The sequence below is a fragment of the Chanodichthys erythropterus genome, chromosome 24 (genome assembly GCF_024489055.1).
Source record: "Chanodichthys erythropterus isolate Z2021 chromosome 24, ASM2448905v1, whole genome shotgun sequence".
NCBI classification, from domain to species: domain Eukaryota; kingdom Metazoa; phylum Chordata; class Actinopteri; order Cypriniformes; family Xenocyprididae; genus Chanodichthys; species Chanodichthys erythropterus.
The window spans coordinates 20,545,306-20,560,067 of NC_090244.1; the positions used below are offsets into that span (position 1 = coordinate 20,545,306).

General features: G+C 37.6%; 1 protein-coding gene across 2 annotated transcripts in view; it reads right to left on the reverse strand.

Moving 5' to 3' along the window:
• Positions 1-14,762, reverse strand: part of tjp1b (tight junction protein 1b) — a 163,847-nt gene that overhangs the window by 137,128 nt on the left and 11,957 nt on the right. The window lies entirely within an intron of this gene.

Genomic DNA, 14,762 nt, shown 5'->3' on the forward strand with positions numbered 1-14,762 from the left:
GTGTGTGTGTGGAGTTTGGACTGGAGGGGGTGACTTAAAGGGACAGCTCACCCAAAAATTAAAATCCTGTCATCAATAGCTATGTTTCATTCACCTATTTCTATGCATATTTTTGAATAATGCATAAAAACGCTAGATGTAAATGCCAAGAAGTGTGTAAAATCCAAAAATTAGTATAAGAAATGTATGTACGGTGACCGGAAAGTGTCACTTATGGTTCTTACACTATCCAATTTTTGATAATCCCAGGTTGCTATGCAGTTTTGTTGGATGTCATTCCCTCAACAATATGATCTTGCATCAAATCAGGAGTTAAAGGGTTAGTTCTCCCAAAAATGAAAATAATGTCAATTATTACTTCCCCTCATGTCGTTCCACACCCGTAAGACCTTCATTAATCTTCGGAACACAAATTAAGATGTTTTAGTTGAAATCCGATGGCTCCGTGAGGCCTGCATAGCCAGCAATAACATTTCCTCTCTCAAGATCCATCAGTGTACTAAAAACATATTTAAATCAGTTCATGTGAGTACAGTGGTTCAATATTAATATTATAAAGCGACGAGAATATTTTTGGAGCACCAAAAAACAAAATAACGACTTATATAGTGATGACCGATTTCAAAACACTGCTTCAGGAAGCATCGGAGCATAATGAATCAGCGTATCGAATTAGCGGTTCGGAGCACCAAAGTCACGTGATTTCAGCCGTTGGCAGTTTGACATGCGATCCGAATCATGATTCAATACACTGATTCATTATGCTCCGATGCTTCCTGAAGCAGTGTTTTGAAATCGGCCATCACTATATAAGTTTTTTTTTTTTTTTTTTGGGCGCACCAAAAATATTCTCGTCGCTTTATAATATTAATATTGAACCACCGTACTCACATGAACTGATTTAAATGTGTTTTTAGTACCTTTATGGATCTTGAGAGAGGAAATGTCATTGCTCCCTATGAAGGCCTCACGGAGCCATCGAATTTCAACTAAAATATCTTAATTTGCATTCTGAAGAATAACGAAGGTCTTACGGGTGTGGAACGGCATGAGGGTGAGTAATAAATGACAGAATTTTCATTTTTGGGTGAACTAACCCTTTAATATGTCATGGCCTCAATGTCGAACCGAACATGGCCCTTCCCAGTCACTGTACTTCTGCGCTCAGCTGAGGCGGATATATTTTTTTATTTGATAAAAAAACATGCGCAGAAATTTTGATGGAGACCCATATACCAATACCGAATAAATCACTCAATGTGCAACAAAAAATTCACGTGACTTTGCCTCAACAGATCATGTGATCACAAAAATGGCAGAAAGTAAGAGGTATGTTTGGATGGACAACGAGGTCCGAACATTTTAAACATCATTTATGGAAAACATCAATGAAACGCGCAGATTGTCCAATAAGAGCGCGTAGTTTGGTATAATTACCTCGCAGAACGATAACATGACATTTTTTTATGTTTCATACAGTGCTATATAAATGTTTTATGCGATATTGCAATGCGCATAAGTTAAATTAGCAACTTTGGAAGGAAACATTTACTCACCCTCATGTTGTTTTACAAATAAACCTAAGACTTTCGTTTTTCTGCAAAGGAGAAGTTTTGAATAATGTGCTAGTCACTCTTTTCAATACAAGAAAAATGAATGGGGAGTTGTTTTTTTAAGCTTCAAAAACAATGCAAACATTGCTATAAAAGTAGTCCATATGAATATTTTTGTGTGTGTAATCTTTAAGTTGTTATTCACCAAAAAACTTCGGTATCCATTCTCTCCTTGTGAATGAATGTTTTTAATTTTCTTCACAATACTGATGTCATGACGCCATGATAAATAATGAACATGGCATCTGAAGACTACTTTTCTATTTTTGTTCTCTGTTGTTTTGCTTAACCTCCAAACTTCTGATTCAGTCATGGGTTCCTTCATATGTACTAGAGCATATTCGCACATTCATTCACTTGTGTGTGTGTATATATATATATATATATATATACTGTGCTCAGCGTAAATAAGTACACCCCCTTTGAAAAGTGACATTTTAAACAATATCTCAATGAACACAAAAACAATTTCCAAAATGTTGACAAGACTAAGTTTTACTCAAATTAGGGTGATGCAAAAATGAGTACACCCCACTGAAAGTCTCTGGAGCAAAGCTAAATTTTAGACTACAAATGTCTAATTGAGCAAGAATTCAACCACAGTTGAGTCTAATTATTCATTACACAGGTGACCAGCAGACAGTTGACTATAAAAGGGTGTTAAAACCCCTTCCCATTTCATGCTGTCAGCAATGGCACCACATGGAAGAGAAATGTCACAATTTCTTCACACCAGAAAGGTGAAGGCTACAAGAAGATCAGCAAAGCTTTACTTATCAGTCAGAATACTGTAGCAAAAGTGGTACAAAAATTTTAAAAAGATGGAACTGCAACCATCTCACAGAGACGTTCAGGTCGTCCACAGAAGTTAACACCTCAACAGGAGCGTCTTCTGATGAGAAGGGTTGAAGAAAATCGGCACACAAGTTCACTGCAGTTATCTAAAGAAGTAGAAAGCCAAACTGGGGTGACTATTTCCCATGACACAATATGACGTACACTGCAGAGGAATGGCGTGCATGGGTGCCGTCCACGAAAGAAGCCTCTCCTAAAGCCCAGGCACAAAAAAGCCCACCTAGAGTTTGCCAGGGCCCATGCTGACAAAGATGAAGACTACTGGGACACTTAACTCTGGAGTGATGAGACCAAGATAAGTGTTTTTGGAACTGATGGCTTAAAAAATGTATGGTGTCACAAAGGTGAGGAATACAAAGAGAAATGCATGGTGCCTACAGTGAAACATGGTGGTGTCAGTGTCCTTTTGTGGGGCTGCATGAGTGCTGCTGGTGTCATTTCATTGATGGCATCATGAATTCACAGATGTACTGCTCTATACTGAAAGAGAAGATGCTGCCATCACTCCGTGCCCTTGATCGTTGTGCACTTTTCCAACATGACAATGATCCTAAACACACATCTAAGGCCACTGTTGGACTTCTGAAGAAGAACAGGGTGAAAGTGATTCAGTGGCTCCTGATCTGAACCCAATCGAACACCTTTGGGGAATTCTGAAGAGACAATTTGAGCATCACTCTCCATCCATCATCCAGTCTCTAAAAGAGCTCATTCTTGAAGAATGGAAAAAGATAGATGCTGCAAAATGTCGCTAACTTCTTCATTCCATGCCTAGAAGACTTGGTGCTGTCATTAAAAATCATGGAGGCCATACAAAGTACTAGATGTAGTAGTTTTTGTTGTGGGGTGCACTCATTTTTGCATCACCCTAATTTGAGCAAAACTGAAAATTTTGTCATCTAAGTTATATTATTAACTTTACTTTCATGTTATAAGTTAAACAGATGTTATATTAAACTTAGTCTTGTCAACATTTTGGAAATAGTTTTGTGTTCATTGAGATATTGTCTAAAATGTTACTTTTCAAAGGGGGTGTACTCATTTATGCTGAGCACTGTATGTTGAATGAAATATACAGATTGTACTGCATGTTAGCTTGCTTGTTTTGCTCAAGAGCATGATCTATGTAAGTCCACATGTCATACTAGCAAGAAACTAAGCTTCTAACTACAGTTTGAGAGCTGTAGGTCCAGCCACGCAATTTTGCAATTATTGACTGATCTCAACAAATAATTATTTAAATTGTTGCCTGTCCTTCGCACAAAGCTATTATATGGCTTTAGAAGACTATATAGCCTAGTTCACAATACATACAGACCACAGTTTTGTCCTTTTGAAGCTTGACACCTTCAGTCGTCATTCATTTTCATTACATACTCTATGACCAGTACAACAAAGACATTTGTTGTCTTGTGTCCCACATAAAAGACAGAAAGTCAATATGGGTTTGAAATGGCTTGAGGGCAAATAATTTCTCCTCTGAATATGGGTGTATTATACCCATTAAATGTTAAATAAGATACAGTTAAAGGGTTAGTTCACCCAAAAATGAAATTTCTACCATTAATTACTCACCCCCATGTTGTTACAAACCTATAAGACATTCGTTCATCTTCACAAATTAAGATATTTCAGGCAGCAGTGAATACTTTTTGTGCGGCAAAACAAAACAACGACTTTATTCAACAATATCTTCTCATCTGTGTCATTCTCATGTTTTTTACGTCCTGAGCGTCCAGGTTCTACGTCGGAACACAGACTCATTTTTGGCCTGCGTCAGCATCACACACAGCGTTGGCTTATAATGAGTCGGCGTTCTGACGTAGAACCCGGGATCGATGCACTGTGTATACAACATAAACAGCGTAGGAGATTGACAGGGTAGAGAAGAGATTGTTGAAAAAAAGTCGTTTTTTTGTTTTGCCGCACAAAATGTATTCTCGTCGCTTCATAACATTAAGGTTGAACCACTGTAGTCACATGGACTATTTTAAAGATGTATTTAGTACCTTTCTGGGCCTTGAAATGACATAGCGGTCTATGGAGGGTCAGAAACCTCTCAGATTTCATAAAAAAGATCTTAATTTGTGTTCTGAAGATGAACAAAGGTTTTACTAGTTTGGAACAACATGAGGGTGAGTAATTAATGACAGAAATTTCATTTTTGGGTGAACTAACCTTTTATGGTAAGGGCATAACACTACATTTCTTCATGGCTACATGAAATTGTTTAGAGGAATATTTCACATTAAAATGGAAGTAAACAAGGTTGAGGAAAATTATTTTCATATGTGCCCTAAATAAAGATATATAGCATAATATGTGCATAATGACCTTCACAAAACTGTGTCAAGGTGATTAAATAGACCATCCCAATATGACGAAAATGAAATGCTCTCCCATAGTGGTCAAACAGAGTAGGGTTTAATAAAGCCGAGGCCATGCCTTAGTGTTACACAGTGGTACAATAGCCGCTTTTCCACTGTCGGGCCAGTGCGAGCCAGGACTAACAACATGCCAGGCAGGGCCAATAGCTCCAGCGCCTCATTCATGAAAATAAAATGTTAATGAAAGCATTTGTCAAATAAAGATTTACCTCATTAAATAGGCAAATGCAAAGGATTCTAGAAATGCATAACTGGTGAACAGCCGTAACACTTTAATAAACACACATGCAACATCCACTCATACTGTAGCTCAAAATTGCCTGCTTTATTTGATTTAAATGTGGGACGTTCAATTTGGCCAACTTGTGTTGTTTGGGGAATAATTTACTTTTCAGACAGCCTCAGACTGGGCTGGTGGTGCAGAGCTAATTTGCAGTGATTCACATTTTCAGTTACTCAGGTTCTATTCCTGGACATGGCTGCAATGATGCTTACTGTCAGTATCAAGACAGTGTTCCACACATGAGTTAGATCACCCAGTTCTTTAAGCAAATCTTTATGATGTAATGTGCAATGATGATTGTGCTAGATATGTGTGGAATAATGGGCTAGATGGAACACAAAGAGTTGGTGCTGAATCTTGTGCAGGTTGTAATTATAGTTGTGACGTCACTAGCGCTGCAACCCACTGAATCGTGCACCAGTGCTTCATCTCCAATTATAAAAGGGTAATTACATTTTTTTTTTTTGTCTGTGACATGCAGAAAATGGGCTTGCATTCAAACAATGACATCCGAATAGAAGAATAAATAGATGGCAAACTACTCTGTGCCCTTTAGTGACTGAAATTCATAAAAGAGAACTTGTTGGCATGTGAAAAGTTCTTTCATCATAAATTATTTGGGTTGGAATTCATACTTGAAAACTTTAAAGCTTTGTTTGACTCAGGTTTCAGAACTCCAGAAAATATATGAAATGATACATGCTGTATATATCAGCAGAGCACAAAGGAACTCTGATCTGATCTGATCAAGAACAGATAGGCAGACAGGATACAGGGAAACGCTCAGAAATGTTACACAAGTGAAAACAAGACTTTGCGATCAGGTGATGAGTGTGTGAGTCTTTTATAGTCCAGGTAATGCATGGCAGCTGGGTGTGGTGATTAGTGTAGTGATTGGTGGAGTGAGTGAAGGTGATTGGCAGAGAGGATTATGGGGAATGTAGTCCAGGAAGTGACAGGAACTGACGGTGATCGTGACACCAACAATCATAATGTTCTGTTTATTATAACTAAATTAGTTTAAATTAGTTTATTATAACTAAATTAGCGTCCACACCAACAATCATAATGTTCTGTTTATTATAAGTGCACATTGCAGTTTATAGATCCCACTTTAAATGCTCAAACTCTTTAAAGTCAAATGGATTCTGATTGGTTGTCAATGTTTTTTTGTTCATCAGCTGGAAAAATTGTTCTGAAAGCAATATCGTTCCTCTTTGTCTTTATTGTTAAAGGTTCTAGGGTTCTTAACTCCGGTTTAAAAAAACACTTTATGCCAAAAAGATTCGATATAAGCAGTAATGTCTTAAAGGGATTGTTCAGCCAAAATGAAAATTTTGTCAGCACATTATGCCCTCAAGTTGTTCCAAACCTGTATGAGTTTCTTTCTTCTGTTGAACACAAAAGAAGATATTTTAAAGAATGTTGGTAACCAGACAGTTAACGGTAGACGTTGACTTCCATAGTAGGGAAAAAAAATACTATGGAAGTCAATGGATGCCGTCGATTATCTTGATACCAACATTCTTTCATGAGTTTGTTTACCTATTTGATCTTTAAGCTAATAAGGTTAAGCATAATTGGCTTACTGTCCATAGTGTAGGGGCTCGAGGAAGTAGCTTCAGCTCAAGCTTAGATATACCCCCCAGTGGCACTACTAGTGCTTGGAAGAGGAGTATGGTAAATAAAATGCCTAAACTATGTTGGTGGAGTTGGGGAGGTGGAAGAATGACAAAACAGCTGATTGAAAGATTAGATGGGTTCTCCCTAAAATACATTTGTGGACTTCACTAATTGAAAGATTAGATGGGTTCACTCCTCTCGAAAATTACGTTTGTGAACTTCACTTAAAATATCTTCTTTTGTGTTCAACAGATCAAAGAAACTCATACAGGTTTGGAACAACTTAAGGGTGAGTAAATGATGACGACATTTTCATTTTTTGGGTGAACTATCCCTTTAATTGCATAATACCTTCACGTTTAAATGGTTATTTCATTTTTTTATGTTTAATTCATAACATTTAATTACAATTAAAAATTTATTAAAACTTATTTATTCATAAATTATTTTTTAACTTTATAGATATTGTTATATTGGTGTGATCATGACATCCTTGGCCTTTAACACAACATCTAGCGATATTCACAATGCTGCTTGTGGCCAGCCAAATGTAACATGATGTTCAATATATCACCCAGCCCTTCTCTCAACACACATTTGTACGGGACACCGTCTCCTTCCCTCTATATAGGACACAAATTCAAACATTCACAGATCTATTTCAGGACGCCCACCAATCTAAGTTGGTCAAGGACCTTTCTTCCCTAAGCCCAGCGTGGCCGGTAACTACACCAGCTTGATGTGGAGTGTGCATCCGTGAAATAGGACAAGTTAGGAGTGCCCTCCTTCTTTGGTCTTCCACAAACAGAAAAATGTGGGTCCAGGAATGGGTTATAAGATTCAAAGCTCATTCCCCAAGGAGGGAGAGCTGGACCCGCGCTGCAAGAACCCTCTTCAGCTGGGGCGGCGTGATTTATGACTTTTCGCAAGCGAACAAAGAGGAGAAATGAGGTATAAAAAAAAAAAAGAAAAAAAAAAGAAGGCGTTCCTTCACACATGAGCTCACTGCACCAGGAGAGAGGACACACTTAGAGACAGAAGAGAGGGAGGTTCCAACATATGCACATGGGAACGTGTGATTCGCCTATCCCGACATACACAGCCAAACACATTCAACTCAAACAGTGCTAACACAGCAACATATTGAAACAACAACACTTATGCATGCATTAAGTAACACATACACTCTTTTTTCCTCTTTAAACACACACTTCAAGTCACTCTTCAGTGCTGTCGCAGTGCTTTTTCCCTGTGTGCTGTGAGGTGAGTCATCCGTCGGCTGTAGCGTAACCCAGTCGCTTTAATCTTCCTCTCTCTCCTCTTCTTTTCTTTGCTAACCTGACAGACTAGGATTTCATCCTGGTTATTTTTAACCAATAATGAGCTGAATTCTCCATGACTGGGATATAGAAGCAGTTCTGCCAGAGAAAAATTAAGACACTAAAAGCTCACGTTCCATGGTATTTTCCGCCACAAGTTAAGATATTTATTGGTTAGAATGCTAAACAAGCACAATTCAACAAACATATTTCACTATATTTAGCTTATATTGCTTTTTACACCGCGGAAAAGGGCCTAAAGCGAAATATAGCCTAGCATTACATCTGTAAGCAAAAGTTTAGCAATTTGATCATAGCATCAGCAAAGTACATGTGAGAAATGGCTACATGTTCAATTATATTGCATAACACGTTTGCTGGGTACTCGAGAAAACAAGCAAAAATACTGCTTTAACACCTCAGAAAAAGGCTTTAAGTGAAATATAACATGAAATGTTCCTCACAAAAACGTACTCACTTAAAGTACACAGATATCTTTACTACTTTAGCCAGTTGCTTATGCCTACAGAGAACCTAAAGGGACATGGTGAAGGAAAAAACTCTGAGATGGAGGAAATATTATTTGTCAATGCTTTTGCTTTCTCTCGCAAATGTTTTGTGTTCCTCCGAGAAACATTGCGTTTACTCGCAAAGAGTTTGAACGCAAAGTTTCTCAGGGGCAACACAAAACATTTGCAAGAGACCTGAATGTTCCTCAGGGGAACGCGAAGGTTTTACGAGCGAATGTAAAAAGTTTCCCGGGGGAACGCAAAACATTCGCGAAAGAACGCAATGTTCCTCAGGGGAACGCAAAGGTTTTATGAGCGAATGTAAAGTTTATCAGGGGAATGCAAAACATTTGCGAAAGAACGTAAAGTTCCTCAGGGGAACGCAAAGGTTTTACGAGCGAATGTAAAGTTTCCCGGGGAAGCACAAAATAAGTCAAAAGCATTGACTTATTATTTTTCCTCCCATCTCATTTTTCTCCCCCACCACCATGTCCCTTTAGGGGCTCCGTATATTCTGGGTTCAGGCTAAACAATATTTTTGTCTGTTACGATAGTAACTGTGTCAGATTATGTGATTTTGACTTTTGTTGTCGTGTCAAGGACAAGAAACATGTCAGACTACGTGTTGCTTCCCAACCAATCATCGCTTGCCGTCTTCAACGATGTGCGTGATGTCATTGAAAAGGCGGAACTATCGACTGACAACAAGGGTTTGTGAGCGTAAACAAACAATGGCTACCAAAGCAGCATGTTTTGCACTGGCTGTTTTGGCATCAGAAAAACCCAAAAAAGAAAGAAAACCTGACACATTCCTGGATTGCAAGAAGAGGGCATATGGGCTGTCAATCTTCCAAAGCAAACTTGAGCTACAATTTAGTTTTTTATTTATTTATTTTTTATTTTTAGCCAGTAGTAAAATCAAAATAAATGTACTCACCGGGTTGCTGAAGCACCACCTCTATTGTTCACCAGAATGTATAATTTTTTCACTCTGTCGTGGTAAACGTCCCTCGAGGAAACATCATAAAGGCTGCAGTATTGTTGCCATAGCTCTACGAATCTTTCCTCCAGTGCATAATTCCACCTTACATCACCAATACCATTGTCTCTTTTTTGTTTCGTTAAGTTTAAAAGCTGTGTTCAGAAGAGCTTCTGTGCTCCCATTGGTCAACATCACAGATATGACAGGGAAAAATGAAACATTCTATATGGAAGGCCAATAGGGCCAAAATGTTTGAAACTGACTTGTAAATGTTTTGGCCCCATTGGTCTTCCATAGTTCTAGTCTTTCTGTTGTGACGTTGTAAAGCATTGCAGACGTAATGTCAGTTGTCGTCCACTATGACACACTATACAAGATAAAGCAATGGATTCTTGTGTCCTGACGCCCATCGCCGTTTATGAATTGCCACGGCATCATGTGGACTGATATTGTGTAGTCTGAACCTTGCATTACACTTCAAAAAAGTTAATGATTTACAGGACCTTTTGAGTCACAAATACTAAGAAATAAGAATTACTTCAAACTACATAAAGCCCATGTTAGACCAACAGAATTCCACAAAACTAGTTAAACACAAAAAAATTCCAATTTAACAATATTGCTGAAATGTTAAAGTCACCATGAAATCAAAATTGACAATTCCTGTTTTTTATGGAATAATGCAGTATTTATTATGATTTAGACATGCACATCATAATTTTTTTAATTCATATGTCTTCATAATCTTCAATCAAAATAACTTGCCCTCCCTCTTGCAGCGACATCTCTTCACTGATGATGCGTTTAATGGCGTGAGGGCGGGGCAACCTGTCACTCACATGAGATCCACCAATAGCAAACCACAACCATCCAATCAGTTCTCCATGGACAAAATCAAGTCCCGTCCTACATTTTTTCTTGTTCTAGAAGCCGTTTCTCTCAGACAAACGTCACAATAGGGAAGAAAAGACTATCGCAACTTCTGTTTCCAAAAACGAGAAGTTTTGTCTAAAATTACTACAATTTTTAAAACTGAAATAAAAATAGAAAAAAAAGTTAAATAGAAATAAAATAAAAATATAAATAAAGTAAAAATATTAAAAATATAAAAATGACAGAAGCAAATAACAAAAGTTCTCAAACCTAAGCTAAAATTGAAATGAAAATATTAAAAATGATAATCAAAATATTAATGATTACTATAATAGTATACAAATATACTTCAATAACACTGCATGCGGGTTTGCTAGATGGCTACTACTTTAGCTATTAGCCTATTTTTCTTTTTCAACAAGCATATTTCAGTTTCATTTCATTTAATTTTGCTGTTGGTGGCTTTAATACCTCGGAAAGAGGCTTTAAGTGAAAAGTAGCATGAGATGCTCCTTACCAACCGTATTCGGGCCGTTTTGATTAAAACATATGCACAGTAGACATGAGAGTTTGTTAGACAATTACTACTTTGGGCATTAGCCTACAAAACAAGCAAATCTTTGTCTTTCTTATGGCAGTTTTAACACCTCAAAAAGAACTTTGGAGTGACAAGTAGCATGAAATCGTAACTGAAAGCAAACCTTTTGATCAGAGTATTTTCAAAGTGCATGTGAGAGTTCGCTAGATGGTCACTTCAGACATTAACCTATAAAAGAGCAAAATCTTTGTCTTTCAACAAAGATATTTCACCGTACTTTCACTTTAAAGCTTACAGTGCTTTTAATGCCTCAAAAAAGGGGCCTGAAGTGAAATGTAGCATTAAATGTTACTGAACGCAGAGCACTTGGATCTGCAAAGTGCACGTGAGAAGACGGTTACATCTTTGATTACGTTGTGTAATACTGTATCTCTATTTCTAACTGCAGTTGCCTCACAGGCATTGAATATTAAGTTTTACGTTTGCTAACTTTCAACTCACATGCGGTGTTACAAAAACACAACGCTAGCAAAAACCTAATCTAACTGCATACCTAATTTAATGCATTAGCTCCACAACAGAACTCTATAATTGGAAATCATTATAGTAGTTAACGTTGATGGTCAAGGATCAGCCCAGCCAGACCCAGTCCTTTTATGGTCGCACGGTCCAGTGGAGATCGGCTTTGGCCTATGATTTAGAAAGGCACGTTTGCTCGAAGTCAGCAAGAAACTGAAAACTATTAGACGGACACAGACAAAGTGAGAGCTCAACAGATAAATACCATATCCTCTGGTACAACACTGGAACTTAATCTGGTGATCAATCAGTTGGGTTTCTATTCAGCAAGAGCCCGTGTATGTGCGCATGAGACTGAGAAAAGATTTGTGGTTCAATGACAAATAGGAGTGTCCGCAAAAAAGAAAGTCTTATGAAGGCGAATCTTTAAAAATCTAGTTTAAATTGTGCCAATGTACTTTTCATATTTATGGTTTTGAAAAACTTTTATGCCATTTTATTTCAAGAATGGACTCTTTCACATTTCTGGGGACCTCAGAAGAAGTTGTCGTCATAGTTGGGTATTCTACAGACACGGAAGAAGACAACAAATATAAATATAGCTGCAAACAGCAATTATGGGGCCAAGCACAAAGATGGCATGACAAGTCATACCAGCATAGCTGGGAGCATCAGACTTATATTGCGTTCACACCAGACGTGACTTGTGTGAATAAATCACGCTATTCACGCAACATTTTGAACATCTTGAACATTTTGAGTTTACTCGCTTTATTCGCGCGTGACATTCGCTTCATTCGCACGTGAAAATCCCTTCACCACAGACGCAAATTCGTGTCATGAGAGGGGCTCTCCCGCTCCTTTATGTGTCCAAGACTCTCCCACTGCTTTCTGCACACTTCCTCTGAATAAACACAACTTGTCAGTGGGGAAATAATTGTAAATTACAGAGAATAAGCTCAATTGGTCGTCTTTAGTTGGCTTGTAGTCTTAATATGTATATATATATAGCTCTAATTGAGTAAAGACCGTTTTTTACAACTTATCAGATTGTCCGACCTCCTCACTCACTTTCTTTCAAACACGATACTTTTTATTTCTGTTTCTATAAATGTATGAAGATGTACAGCATCGATGATTTTGTCCTCCATTGTTGTTTCGAAATTGTGCCTCAGCTCGCTATGTCACGTCACTACTAGAGCAAGCTCCTGATTGGTTAATGCGGCACGGAAATTCGCCAAAGTTCAGATTTTTCAACTTGCGCGATTCGCGCGAATCGCGTCATTCGCGCCGCTTCATTCGCGCGAATCGCACCGCAGGATGTCAAATCGCTTCTTTGCATTGACTTAACATGTAAATCACTCTCGCTTACCGCTTCATTCGTGTCTGGTGTGAACGCACCATAACTGCAACAATGAGCAATTAAAGACCTATTAAGATCATTTTAGGCAAAATGACTGAAAAATCAGAATCTGATTTAATGAATTATCACTTTTAACCAATAGATGGCGCTGTGACCAAATTGATGTGGTGTGGTCAGAGTGAGGTGACAAGGACACATACAAATTTTGGTGTCAACATGCCAAAGCATTGCAGATATACAGCCTCAAGAGTCATTTTGGCATCATACCTCAAATTTTTTGCTGCGGAATACGAAAACGATTGCGTCTATAAACACGAAATCCATAACTTTTTGTAGGCACAGTCTGATGATTCCATTTTGGTGAAAATAGGACAAACGGTCTAGGAGGAGTTTGAAAAAGTAAAAATCAAAATGGCGGACAGGAAGTTTGGCCACATATGGCAAAATTGGTATCTATGTTCTTGGCATTACCCAATGAATCTATTAAGATCAGTTTCATTACAATAGGTTAATTTAATCAAAAGTTATTAGCATTTTTGGAAATTTCCTTTTAACTTTTGACCATGAGGTGGCGATGCCCCAAAATGTTTTTGAGTACTGTCAGGGCATGGTGCTGAAGACACATACTGAGTTTTGTAACAATACACTAATGTGTTCATAAAATACAACATTTTACGACAAAATTCAAAATAGCCGATATGGGAAAACTGGATATCATTCGACTCAAAATGATGCCCTGAATCTAATGAGACCACTTTTATGATGTTTGGGCAAACAGTATAAGCAAAAAAAAATGTAATATCTCCGGACCAGTAGGTGGCGCTGCGCCGAAACGCAGCATGTAACCTCAGCTCATGCTTGTGATGAGATGTACCAAGTTTGGTCAGAATACAGTGTTGAAGAGATACAGCCTTACGTCTATTTTCGCAAACGGTACTTAAAATTTGTTTGTGTGTTATTCGAAAATTGTTTGAAAAATTGACTTCACCATGCATTTTTTCATTCTTACTGTTTTTTAGTTAGCTTATATACTAGCATAGCATACATCGACCTGATTAGCCTACTAGCTTAGCCTATATTACATTATGTATGTTTTTTGCTTCCAATATCTGTTTCCAGTTTGTTTTATTATGGGCATTCATTTTATATTTCAAGCATGTTGTTTGTGCACTTAATGTAATACAATAGTGAAATAGCTTATAATTAGTTAAGACAATAACAATTTTTGATCAGGCATTACCGTGTGGGTCCTAAAGGAGACCCGATTCCTGGGGGGGACTCGATTTCTCATGACACCATTTCAATCTTCCAAAACGAACATCGTTTTGGCCTGATTTTGTTCAAAATAACGTCACATCAGTTTGATCTTCAATTTTGTTTGAAGTATATCGGGGCCTTTAAATGGAAATGTTATAAAAAGTACTACAATATTTCCTTACACATCTTAATACTTTTTTCTTACATTTGAAATATATTCTTAAGAGTAAAGAGTATTTATTTTAACAAATATTATGAATTATTATAAAACTGTTAGTTCCTGTCCATGATTCTGATTGGTCAATAGCTGTGTTTTATTCATGATAAAACACGGCTATGATCGCTTCACCCAACGGTTTTGTATATTCTCATCTGATATTGTTCATTGAAGCTTACTGTATTATGTAGAAGAGTGTTGTGAGAAAGAGATTGAGTGAGCGAGTTTATTACCTGCATTCAGATTTAGCATTTTCCTTCAGGTCAGTCATATGTTCATAATAAAAAATCTGTTTAAATGTCTGCTGCAATATCTTGTCCTTTTAACAGTTAAGGGGTTTTCCCGTGACTGACAGCGCTAGTCAAAGCATTTGTCAGTTGAGTCTTGTTCTCTGTTCACAACAATTCAGTCTTTTCAATGTAAA